A 12,319-nucleotide genomic window follows, 5' to 3' on the forward strand; every position below is an offset into this window, starting at 1 on the left:
ATTATGTGTTTGGTAATAATTGCAGTTTTTATATATCCTTTCTAAGAAAAATCAAAATAAAGTAGACTTAGATAAGGAAAGGGCTGAGAGATGGAATGCTAGATTAAAAGCAATAGAACGGAAAATAGAGGATCTTTGAAATCAGAAAAACAATTTTCTTGTTAGGGCTGAGGAGTCCAATCAAAAGCCTATGCTGCCACCTAGTGTTGGCATTGCAGGATGGTAGTCTAGGCTCATTAGAAGACCTACAATGTTTTCTGTTCGTTTTGTTTTGTTTTTCAGCTACAATAAGACAGTTAGCTCTAGGTGAGAGAAACATACAAGGCTGTGAAGAATTTGGGTGGCATCCCATAGAGATGCTAGATCTAAAAAGACTTAAAGAGGCAATGGTAGCTTATGGTGTGCAATCACCTTATGTGAAACAGATGCCTAATAACTGGTCCATGTAAAATTATACAATTCCAAAAGACTGGAAAGATTTGATGTCAGCCATCTTAGAACCTGGCCCTCAACTACAGTGGCTGATATGGTGGAGAGAGGAGCCTTCAGCTACGAAGGAATGCAATAGGACTAGAGACATTAGCCTTGTCAAGGATCAGTTGCTAGGGGAAGGACAGTATGCTGGGCTAAGAATTAACTCTGCAGATTTTGTTTAATGATGCCACCTTAGAGCAATGTTGCATAGCAGCTTTAAATGTTTAGGAGAAGGTTGAACAACAGGAAAAACAATCTGAATTATTTACAAAGATAATCCAGGGCTCAGAAGAATCTTTCACTGACTTTTTACAAAGATTGGAGCAATATCAGATCCAGGAGCAATATCAGATCCTGGAGCTGGAGAAATTTTAATTGAGTCTTTGGCTTTTGAGAATGCTAACGCTGAATGCAAAAAAGTCTATTAGACCGTCTAAGGCCAGCTCCACACCTCTTTATGAATGGATTAAAACTATTGTGCATATCGGATCTAATGCTTCCAAGTCCGTTATGATTGGTCAGGGAGTTGCAAAAAGGATGAGAGCTCAGAATGTCCAACGCTTCGGCTGTGGAAGACCAGGTCATTTCCTAAATGCAGAGAAACAGTTCCTAAGCATAAATTGTCTTCTAATGAGAGTCCGGGGGAAATCGTCCTGGGATATGTAAAAGATTTGGAAGGAGTGGGCACCTGGCTTCTGACTGTAGATCTTCCAGAGGTATACAAGGCAATTCTGCACTATCAGAAAACTGCCTAAGGGGCTTTGCTCAGGCCTGACAAACAAGATGAGGCATTCGTTCGCTGTCAGCCAAGGAGAGACTGTTCTAGAGAGCAACTAAAAAATTAACCCATTTATCAGGCATAGAGCAGCTCCAGTGGCTAGAAGAGAGTCTGAAGGCGCCAGAAAGCAAATATTTTGGCAAACTTCTATAAATGATAAGAGGTCACAGTCAAAATTACAATGAAATGGAATTGAGATAGAAGGTCTAGTAGATACTGGGGCAGAGGTAGCAATAGCTTCACAGGATTCTTGGAATACAACTCGGCCTCTTCAAAAGGTATCTACACAGCTCCTAGGGACTGAGACAATGTCTAAAATGGATTAAATGTATATGACCAGAAGGTCAAATAGGAAGACTAAGGGCATATATGGTTGTTATAGCCATGAATCTATGGGAAAGAGATCTATCTATTGCAACAATGGGAAACACAGATAAGCATTCCCCCAACTTCAGGGACAATCCACAACATAGGAGATGTTCCTGATAAAAGTATTGAAAATGTTATCAAAACCAGTTATAGACCATCCAGGCTGTCCATAGACAGGACACAGCAGAACTTAGCTCTCCAAATTCATAAGGAGGGCCACTACTGAGGGAGTACTAACTGCCCTACAGTTAAAATGGTTAACTAACAAATCTGTTTGAGTAGAGCATGGCCTTTAAGTAAGGAAAACCTACAGGCCCTGGAACAGCTGGTTCATGAGCAGCTGGAGGCTCAGCTTATAAAAGGTCCACCAGCCCTTGGAGTTATCCTATATTTATTTGCCATTAAAAAGAAATATAGAAAATGGAGGATGCTGACAGATCTGGGAGCAATCAATAAAGTAATTCAGCCTATGGGTTCCTTACAACCTGGAATCCCTTTACCTTCTTTGTTACCTAAGGCATGGCCTGTTATAGTGATTGATTTAAAAGACTGCTTTTTCTCAATACCCCTTAAGAAACAAGATAAAATTTACTTTCACCGTGCCCACGTTTAACCATGAAAAGCCAACTAGAAGATACCATTTGAAGTTCTTTCTACAAGGAATGTTAAACAACCCCATCTTGGGTCAATATTTTTGTACAACAACCATTAGAAATAACTTGTAAACAATTTCCTCTACCTATAATTTATCACTATACAGATGATATCTTCCTGGCTGATTCAAGTGTAGATACCTTGAAACAAATATTTGATGAAATAAAGAGAATTTGACTTTGTTGAGAATTGCTCCTGAAAAATACAAAGAGAAGATTTTATTAGTTATCTAGGATATAAGATAGGTTTACAGAAAATCCATCCACAGAAAGTACAAATCAAAGAGAGATTAATTACAAACTCTTAATGATTTTTTAAAAATTACTGGGAGATATTGAGTGATTGTGGCCCACAGTTGGATTAACGCAAGAGCTAAGTATTTATTTCAAACTTCACAAGCTGATTCAGACTTAAATAGTCCATGAAAATGATCAGGTGGAGCTGAGAGAGAGTTGGCTTTGGTAGAAAAGAGTTTACAGGATGCACACGTGGATTGCTTGGTCCCAAGTTTGATTATATCTTAATTATTTTGCTCAGTTATTCTACTCTGTCTCCCATAAGAATTTGTATGCAGATAATATTTTATAATTGATATGTTTTAGCACATAAACAAACTAAAAATTTAAAACCTATATAGAAACGTTTTCTGGATTGATTGTGGGAGGAAGAATTAGCAGGAATAGACCCAACAGAGATTATAGTGCCTTATATTAATGCTGAAATTATCTCATTATGGGTAATCAATGAGGATTGACAAAGAGCTTGTGATACTTTTGAGAGAAATTAACAACAAATACCCCCAAAGCAAGGACTTTAGTTTATATTAAAGAAAAACTATTCGGATTCTTCCTTGTATAGTGAGAGGAATTTCAATTTATAAAGCTCTTGCCTTTTATACAGATGCCGATAAATCAGGAATGCCAGGTTTATAAGTCAAGAAATATAAGTAAAGTAATTCGAAGCCCATATACTTCAGTTCAAAAATCAGAACTATATTCTATTCTCATGGTTCTATTAGATTTTTCCAGAATCTTTTAATATAGTTACTCTCAGTATTCAGAAAGAGTTGTTTTGCATCTAGAAACTACTGAACTTATTCCAGATGATTCAGAAATAACTTTATTATTTATACAACTTCAACAGGTAACTCAAAATACAGATCATCCATTTTATATGACCCATATTTGGTCTCATACAGGTTTGCCAAGACTATTTGTACTAGGAAATGAGGAGATAGATCAATTATTAATAGTAAATGTATTAGAAGTTACAAATTTTCATAAAAGGTATCATGTAAATAATAGACTCTTGAAATTTTTTCTATAACCTGGCAACAAGCCAAGGAAACTATAAAAAAATTGTCCTGAATGCTGTTTATATAATCAAGCTCCATTACCTGCCAGAAATAACCCTAAAGGTACTTAAAAAAAAATTGGCAGATAGATGTGTTTTGTTTTGCAGAGTTTGGAAAATTAAAGTATGTATATCATAAAATTGATATATAGTCAAGATTTCAATGGGGTCCAAAATGGCTGATTCTGTAATTACGCATTTACTAAATGTGATGGCTATCTTAGGGATACCTTTACAGATTAAAACTGACAATGCTTCAGCATATGCATTGAGTCATATGCAACAATTTAAAAAAATATTATAACATAAAACGTGTTACAAGTATAATCTTCACACAAAAAGAAATGTGTCCTATGGTTACATAGGCCCAAAACAGAGTTCTCCATGCTAATGAGGTAGCTAGAAGTTTGGAGGGCTTAGCCAATAAGCTTCTCTTTCCAGACATTCCTCTTTGCAAAAGGTATTTAATCTCAGGGCTACCCTGAGAAGTGGGTATGGTTTTATGCATCCACTTTCCATCATGAGCAACCGATAAATTGTTTAGAATCATGGACTGTCTCTTTTATTAAGATCTGCCATAGGGAACCACAGAAGGCTTTCTGACTACAGAGCCGCAGCTTACTTCTCCAGTAGAAGGCCTCTCTGTGCTCCCAGCCACTGCCACCGCCAAGCCTGCCTCTGCCAAGCTAAGGACAATCACCCAATGGGACAAGCCAGGGCTCCCCTTTCCCCCTCAGCCCCAGGGAAAGGGGATGCTATCCCCAGGCCACAGGCCTCTGACTCTGTTCTGGACTCTTTGTCGACTCCCAGCGGTACCTGAATGCCCAAGAGTCTGGGAATCCCATAACCCTGGCCTCATCGCAGGCCTGGGGACCCCAGAACCAACTCCATCTCAGACTGTGCTTCCCCACCCCAACCCCCAGCCCCCCCAGCTGTGTATCGAATCTTCCATACCATGCAGTTTGGGGTAAGCACAGTCAGATTCCCCACATTCTGCCTCCCCAAGAGGCCATACCCATCGGTGGACCCACATAAAATAATGGGTTTCATTGTGACTTTTCTACATGTGCATAACTGTGCCCTTCCCAGCCTTGAGCAGGCTGAACAGACCTTGCTTGCCACCCAGGACTTTAACACCTAGGGGAAATCAGCTGCTTTGTTTACACTTGCAACTTCCTGCAAGAACTTAGAAGGACAGACTGCCCGCTGAGCCTGCTTTGCAACATAATCCAGCTAAAACAAAGGATGGATTCAGTGGGCTTCCCCTATATATACAAGAGCTGAATATTAAACTTGGAGCCTTGATCAGAAACTTTGTCTTGGCTCCAGGTTTCTCTCGCCCCTCCATCTCTTTTTCATTTCCAGCCCTCCTTTCAGGTGAACCCAGTTCTTCCGTGGCCGCTGGACTGCTACACAAAACATGTCTTGGTCCTATTCCCACGCCACTACCCTTTCTCATGTTTCTGCCCTCATCTCCTGGCTCTCTTGCTCTTCCCAAATAATCCCTCTCACACTGGCGTGCTTTCTTTTTAAAGTCTAGATTCTTTATCACGTGACAATTGTCCTTCTGAGTTTGTCTCATTTCACTCAACATGATCTCTGGTTCCACCGTCTTTCCTGAAATCAACATGGTTTCATTCTTACTCATGGCCGAGTTAGACGTGTGCATGTGTGTAGGCGTGTGCCAGTTTATCCAGTTGTGACACACTGATGGGAATTTAAGCTGATTCCGTTTGGAATTCCACATGCCTGATTCCACTAGAGCCTCTTGGCGTCCTATGGCGACTGTGAATAGTGCCACAATACATGAGTGTGCAGGCATCTCTAGTGTAAGACGACTGACTTCCTTCTAGTGCGTATCAGAGTGATTAGCGGGCCAAACATATGACTCAGTATAGAGGTTCAAAAATAACAGTAGCTTTCTGAGCTCTTGCAATTGCAGAAATCAGCTAGGGCCTAAAGTAGAAAGGGCTCTGACAAGAGCCTCTCATATCTGTGAGGGGAGCCTCCTGGTGAAGGAAGAGGCCTTATTGCAAAATCTCCACAGATGGTATGAGCCTCTCCTTCCTGTGGACTGTTCTGGCTCAGACCGTTCCTCTTCAAGCTGACTGATTCAATCAGTTTCTTACTGAGCTGTTCTGGTTGGCCTCATACTAACTCTGGCAATCTGTTCTAATCTTCTGGCTCCTTTTTATTCTCTGGCTTATTCTATCTTCACCTGTGTCTAGCTTGTTCTCTTTCCCCAACCTGTCTGTCTGCCTTCTTTCTCCTTTTCTCTCTGTGTTACCCTCTTAAATAGCTTCCTTCTCCTCTCTCTTCTGAGAGTCGGGCATATCCTATTCTGTCAAATCTTTCTCTGATACGTCACTGTGTCTGCCACTCAATTGCTTCAGGAGAGTAGAAGTTACATTAATGTTCCAGTCTTCCCCAAGACCCCAAGGCACATGAAATTAGGGCAGGATTACATTCAGGAAGGGTGGTCAGATACTCAGGTAAGGGACTTATTACCCTCCCTGCCCTCCTTCCATGAGGGAAGGTAAGCAGTCAACTGCCCAGCTACGATAATCTTTGCAGCCAAAGCAGCAGAATTCCTGAAGATGGTGCCAGTCCTTTGGAGGATGTCCTGTATGACAAGGTATGTGTGTAGGGTGTGTGCAGGTGCCTGTCAAGGCCGGAGATTAAGGCTCAGTACTTTGCTTTGTGATTCTTCACACTGTTATTATTTTTAAAATTGGCTAGTGAGCTCTAGGAATCGAATCCACTTGTCTAACCTGTCTCCCCAGTGCCAAGGTTATATACCCACTACCATGCCTGGGCTTTATGTGGATCCTGGACACTCACACTCAGGGCCTTGAGCTTGTGCAGCAGGCACTGCAGCAACGGACTCATCTACTAACCCCTAGAAAAAAATTTTTTTTTCTAATCTGGCATCCAAAAATCTCTTCCTGCTCTCAGTCCTCGAAGGTGTGCTACGCTGTCCTCAACATTTCGTTGTATTCAGAACATCTCCTCCTTGTCACTCATCCTTGAATCAGCGCGGCACGGCGGCTCGCCAGGCACACTGAGCTCACGCTGACCTCTGGAGATGTCACATCCTCTGCCTCCATTTCTGTACACCGAATGGCTGCCAGCAGTGCTGACATTTAGTTCACTGTTTAGTTCCATTGCTTATTTCCTTAGGTTCACCCAAGACTGTTATTCTCCATAGAAGCCTCTTTCAGTGTGCTTAGCAAAGCTGAGCCATGTGATATTGAACAATTCCAAGTTTGCCTCTGCCTAGAAGTTATCAGAAGACCTCCTGGACTGCACTTTAGATCATGTATTGTTTGCTATTCTATTTAGACAAGGAAATGAAGGCCAAGAAACTGTAGCATTTTGCCTCTAGTATGTAACATTCAGGTGAATTCCCTCTAGTATGTAACATTCAGGTGAATTCCTTTTCTAGGGCTTCAAAAACAACCTACCACACGATATTTATATATGACATATATTTATATATTTAGAAATGTATACATATACTATATATGCATATATAGGAATGCAATACATATCATATATGCCATATATATGATATGTATATGTGTATACATATACACACATATATTCCTAAATACATAAATACACGCTGCTCAGTCTGTAAAATATTACTTGTATGTGTATTTTCAGGGTTAATCATTTGGTATTGAGAACCATTGGTGTGCTGCTTCCTGAAGAAGACAATGTCTCCCACTCCCAGCATTCCTTGCTTGGCTGTAGTTCTTTGTATAGGATTAAGGTTCACTATCACCCACCCACTGTCTTACGGAAAACTCCCTGATCCTCTGGCTTTTACAGTCTGACTTAGGGTTTCATTGCTGTGAAGAAACACCATGATGAAGGAAGCTCTTACAAAGGACAGTTTCAGAGGATTAGTCCATTATCGTCAGGATGGACATCATGGCAGCATACTGGCTGACTTGGTGCTGGAGATGGAGCTGAGAGTTCTACATTTTGATCTGAAAGCAGCAGAAGGAAACTATGTCACTGGGTGTGGCTTGAACTCATATCAGACCCTCCCCACACCCAACATAACACTTCTTCCAACAAGGTCATACTTCCTAATAGTGCCACTTCCCATGGGCCAAGCATTCAAACACGTGAATCTGTGGGGGCCATACCTATCCAAACCACCACACAGTCTTTCCACCTCCTCTTCCAAATGATCCCTGGGTCTTAGGTACAGGGATGTTTCATAGATGTATAAGTTAGGACTTGACTCCACAACTCTGCATTTTGATTGGTTGTGGTTCTCGGTAGTGGTCTCTGTCTGTTGCAAAGAGATTTTTTTTTAATGAAAGATGAGGGCTACACTTATCTATATATCTAAGGACAAATATTTAGAGTGTAGATAGGGATTCTGCTGTTTTAGTAAAGTAGCAGAAGTAGTTTCTCCTTTAATAACCATGACTGCATGAGGCCTGAGTAGTTGGCTAGGTTTCCAGTACCAGGCATGATTTCACTCGTGTCGAGCTGGCCTTAAGTCTTAATTAGAGAGCTGTTGGTAACTACATTGTATGTGTGCCACTACTGCACCCTTGGTGTTCTCATGCCATACTGGTTGGTATTGTGGTTCACAAGCATCGTCGTTGGGTGGGACTGTTCTTCCTTTGGAAGCTTTAAGGTGCCTTCTGGCCCTCAAGGATGAGGCTTTACAATCAGTTTCAGTTCAGGGGCTCTGCTTCTCTGTGTCTGAACAATAGTGACTTACCTTCCACCTCTAGAGGGCAACCAAGAGCAATAGCAGTAGTCTCGTGTTTGGAGAATCTCTTAGAGAACCCTGACTAACAACTCAACAGAAGGCATCTTATGCCTGATGCTGGGGTGTTTGGTTGATGGTCTTTAGCTCTTGAAGGAAGCATTGTTAGCCCAGATGGGAAATTTTCATTTAAACTATGTATTTATATACAGACTTAAGTGTATGGTAGGTTTTCTAGGTAGTTAACAGGATAACTCCTCACGACTTTCTCAAACATCCTTACTGTTATTTTACCCTCTCTCTCCTGTATTTATCTCCTGTTCCCTCCCTAATTTTTCCCAGTCAGATCACGTGTGTCCTGGTATTCCCCTCTTTATTGCCTGATCACCAACAATGGCCCCCTTTTTCTTTCTTTCTTTCTTTCTTTCTTTCTTTCTTTCTTTCTTTCTTTCTTTTTTTTCTCTCCTGGTTTCTACAGTTATTACAAGATATGTACTCACATCTGGATTTATTTATTTTATTTTATGTATGTGAGTGCACTGTTGCTCTCTTCAGAGACATCAGAAAAAGGCATCAGATTCCATTTTGTGAGCCACCATGTGGTTTCTGAGAGTTGAACTCAGGACCGCTGGAAGAGGAGTCAGTGTGCTGAGCCATCTCTCCAGCCTCATGTACTCACATCTGAAGTTGTTGAGCTAGAAGTCTCAGATGACAGAGAACGTTTGATATTTGTCTTTCTGGGTCTGGGCTACCTCACTCAATATGATCTTTTCTGGCTCCATTAAGTTCTTTGCAAAGTTTATGATTTCATCTTTCTTTGAATACATACTAACTGTATGTATACTACATTGTAGGTCTCCAGGCCAGATAAGAGATGGTAGAACATCCCTCAGAAAGCACAGCAGGAATGGGACCTTTTCTTACCTGAATGAGGCTTGGGCCTACTCACCTCCACAGAGACAAAAGCCACATCTCTATAGAGCCAGATAGGCTACTGTTTCCCTCCAGAGAACTAGCTTCTCAGAATCACGTGACAGCAGTCTGCTAATGTAGTTGATAAGCTTGAAAAGCTACTGCCCATGCTATAGCTCCTCCTCCCTTGCCCTTGCTCTTTCTGTCCCTGCTCTCTCTCTCTCTCTCTCTCTCTCTCTCTCTCTCTCTCTCTCTCTCTTTCTCTCTCTCTCTCTCTCTCTCTACACACACACACACACACACACACATCTATGCCAGCCCCACTATTTCAACAAACAAGCTGTTCTCTAAAACAACCGCTCAGGTCATCATACTCACCCGACCTGAAGCCCTGCTCCCCAGCTCCTCCCTGTCCTGAGACCTCTGGCTGACCAGGGGCAGGGACCCAGACTACATTGTCATCATCCATTCTTCTTTGAAGGGCGTTTAGGTTGTTATTAATAGAGCAGCAACAGACACAGCGGAGTCAATATCTGTGGAGTAGGGTAGCAAGCACTTTGGGCATATGCCAAGGAGTGTTATAGCTAGATCAGATGGTAGAACTATTTTTAGTTTTGTGAGGATTCTCCACACTGATTTCCACCAACAGAGAATGAGGGTTTCCTTTCCCCATACCCTTCCTGCCTTAGTTGTCAGTTGTTTTGCTGATCTTGGCCATTCCAAATGGGATAAGAAGACATCTCAAAGTTGTTTTGATCTAAGTTTCCCTAATTGCTAGAGATGCTGAATACTGTTTTAGATATTTGTAGCCACTTTTTTTTCTTATTTTAAGGACTTTCTGTTTAAGCCCCAGGTCCATTTTTAAATCCTTCCTTCCTTCCTTCCTTTCTTTCTTCACTTCTTTTTATATTCTGGATATTAATCTTCTGTCAGATGTGTAGATGACAAAGATTCTCTCCCACTCTGTGGACTTTCTCTTCGCCAGGGTGATTGTTTCCTTAGCTGTGCAGATTTTTAGTTTGAATGCAAAGTTGTTAACTTTAATTCTTGGGCAAATGAGTGCTATGCCATGTAAGATACTGCCTGTATTTTCTTCTGGAAGTTTTGGTATTCAAGTTTCTGGCTTAGGTCTTTGTTCTATTTGTAGTTAGTTTTCATAAAAAGTGATAGATTTGGGTCTAATTTCATCTTTCTGTGTGTGGACATCCATCTCCTCAGCAGTATTTGTTGAAGATGCTTTCTTTTCTTCAGCACATGTTTTTGGCATCTTTGCTAAATATGACTGAAGTCATGTTTACTCATGTTTGGACCATCAATTTTGCTCCATTGGTCTATGTGTCTGTTTTTGGCCAGTACCATATTATTTTTATTACTTTGTAATATAACTTAAGATATGGATGGTGGAATAGGAGAGATGGCTCAGTGGTTAAGCGCACTGGCTGCTCTTCCAGAGGTCTTGAGTTCAATTCCCAGCAACAACATGGTGGCTCACAACCTTCTGTAATGGGATCTGGTGCTCTCTTCTGGCATGCAGATAGAGCATTCATACATCAAACAACAACAAAAAAACTCTTAAAAAATCTGGAATGGTAATCCCTATGCCCCAGCGTTGTTCTTTTTTGCTCAGGACTGTTTTAGCTCTCCATGGAATCACAAATTCATATGTAACTCCATATGGATTTTAGGAGAGTTTTCTTTTTTTCTGTGAAGAATGAGGTGGGGCTTTTGATTGGGACTGAATTGAGTTTGTATATAGCTTTTGGTAAAATGGTCATTTAAAAATATTAATTCTATCAAGATAGCATGGGCTATCTTTCTATTTTGTAGTGTCTTTGTCTATCTCTTTCTTTAGAAGTTTAAAGTTGACATTGTAGGGCCCTCACTTCCTTATGCAGGTTTATTACTAGATATTTCTTTTCTTTAAGGCTACTGTGAATGGGAATATGTCCATGATCTCCTTCTCTGTATGTTTGTTGTTGATGTATAGAAAAACTACTGATTTGTGAAAGTTGATTTTGTATCCTGCCATATTGCTGAATTTATCATTTGTAGAAATTTCTGATAGGATTTTTGGGATCTCTAATGTATAAAGTCATGTCATCTGCAAATATGGACAGTTGGGTTCTTTCCCTATTTGTATCTCTTTAATTTCTTTCTCTTGACTTATTGCTCCAGCTAGTACTTCAAGCATAATATTGAAAAGAAGTGAGGATAGTCGATAGCCTTGACTCATTCTTGACTTCAGTGGGATTGCTTCAAGCTTTTCTCCACTTACAATGGTATTGGCTGTGGGTTTCTCATAGATAGCTTTTATCATGTTTAGGTAGGTTCCCTCCAGTATTATAGTCTCTAAGACTTTCATCATGAAGTCATGTAGGATTTTGTCAAAAGCTTTTTCTGCATCTATTGCCATGGTCATGTGATTTTTATCTTTACACCCATGTGGTTTATCACATTTATTGACCTATGTGTGTTGAACCATCCCTGAATCTCAGAGGTAAAGCCAACTTGTCCATGGTGGATAATCCTTTCGGTATGTGTCTGTAGTTTGCAAGTATTTTATTGAGCACTTCTGAGTCTATATTTATTAGGAATACAGACTGGCCTGAAGTTTTCTTTCCCTGTGTCTTTACCTGGTTAGGATATTAGAGCAATACTTCATGGAAGGAGTTTGGGAGTGCCCCTTCTGTTTCCACGTTTGAATAGTTTAAAAAGGATTGGCTGAAGGTCTCCTTTAAATGTCTTCTAGAATTCTATTGTGAATCTATCTAGCCCTAAACTTTTTCTTTGCTGGAAGGCTTTTTAATTATTGTTTCAATCTTCTCATTGTTATATGTCTGTGGTGGTTTAAATGAGAATGATGCCAATAGGTTCGTATGTTTGATTTCATGCTCTTCTGTTTGGGAGAGGGCCTTGTTGGAGGAGGTTCATCAGCACGGGTAGACTTGAGGTTTCAAAAGTTCACACCATTCCGATTTAATTTTAGTGTCCTCTCTCCTCTCTCTCTCTCTCTCTCTCTCTCTCTCTCTCTCTCTCTCTCTCTC

This window comes from Grammomys surdaster, unplaced genomic scaffold (assembly GCF_004785775.1).
Source record: "Grammomys surdaster isolate TR1022 unplaced genomic scaffold, NIH_TR_1.0 97, whole genome shotgun sequence".
Classification (NCBI taxonomy): domain Eukaryota; kingdom Metazoa; phylum Chordata; class Mammalia; order Rodentia; family Muridae; genus Grammomys; species Grammomys surdaster.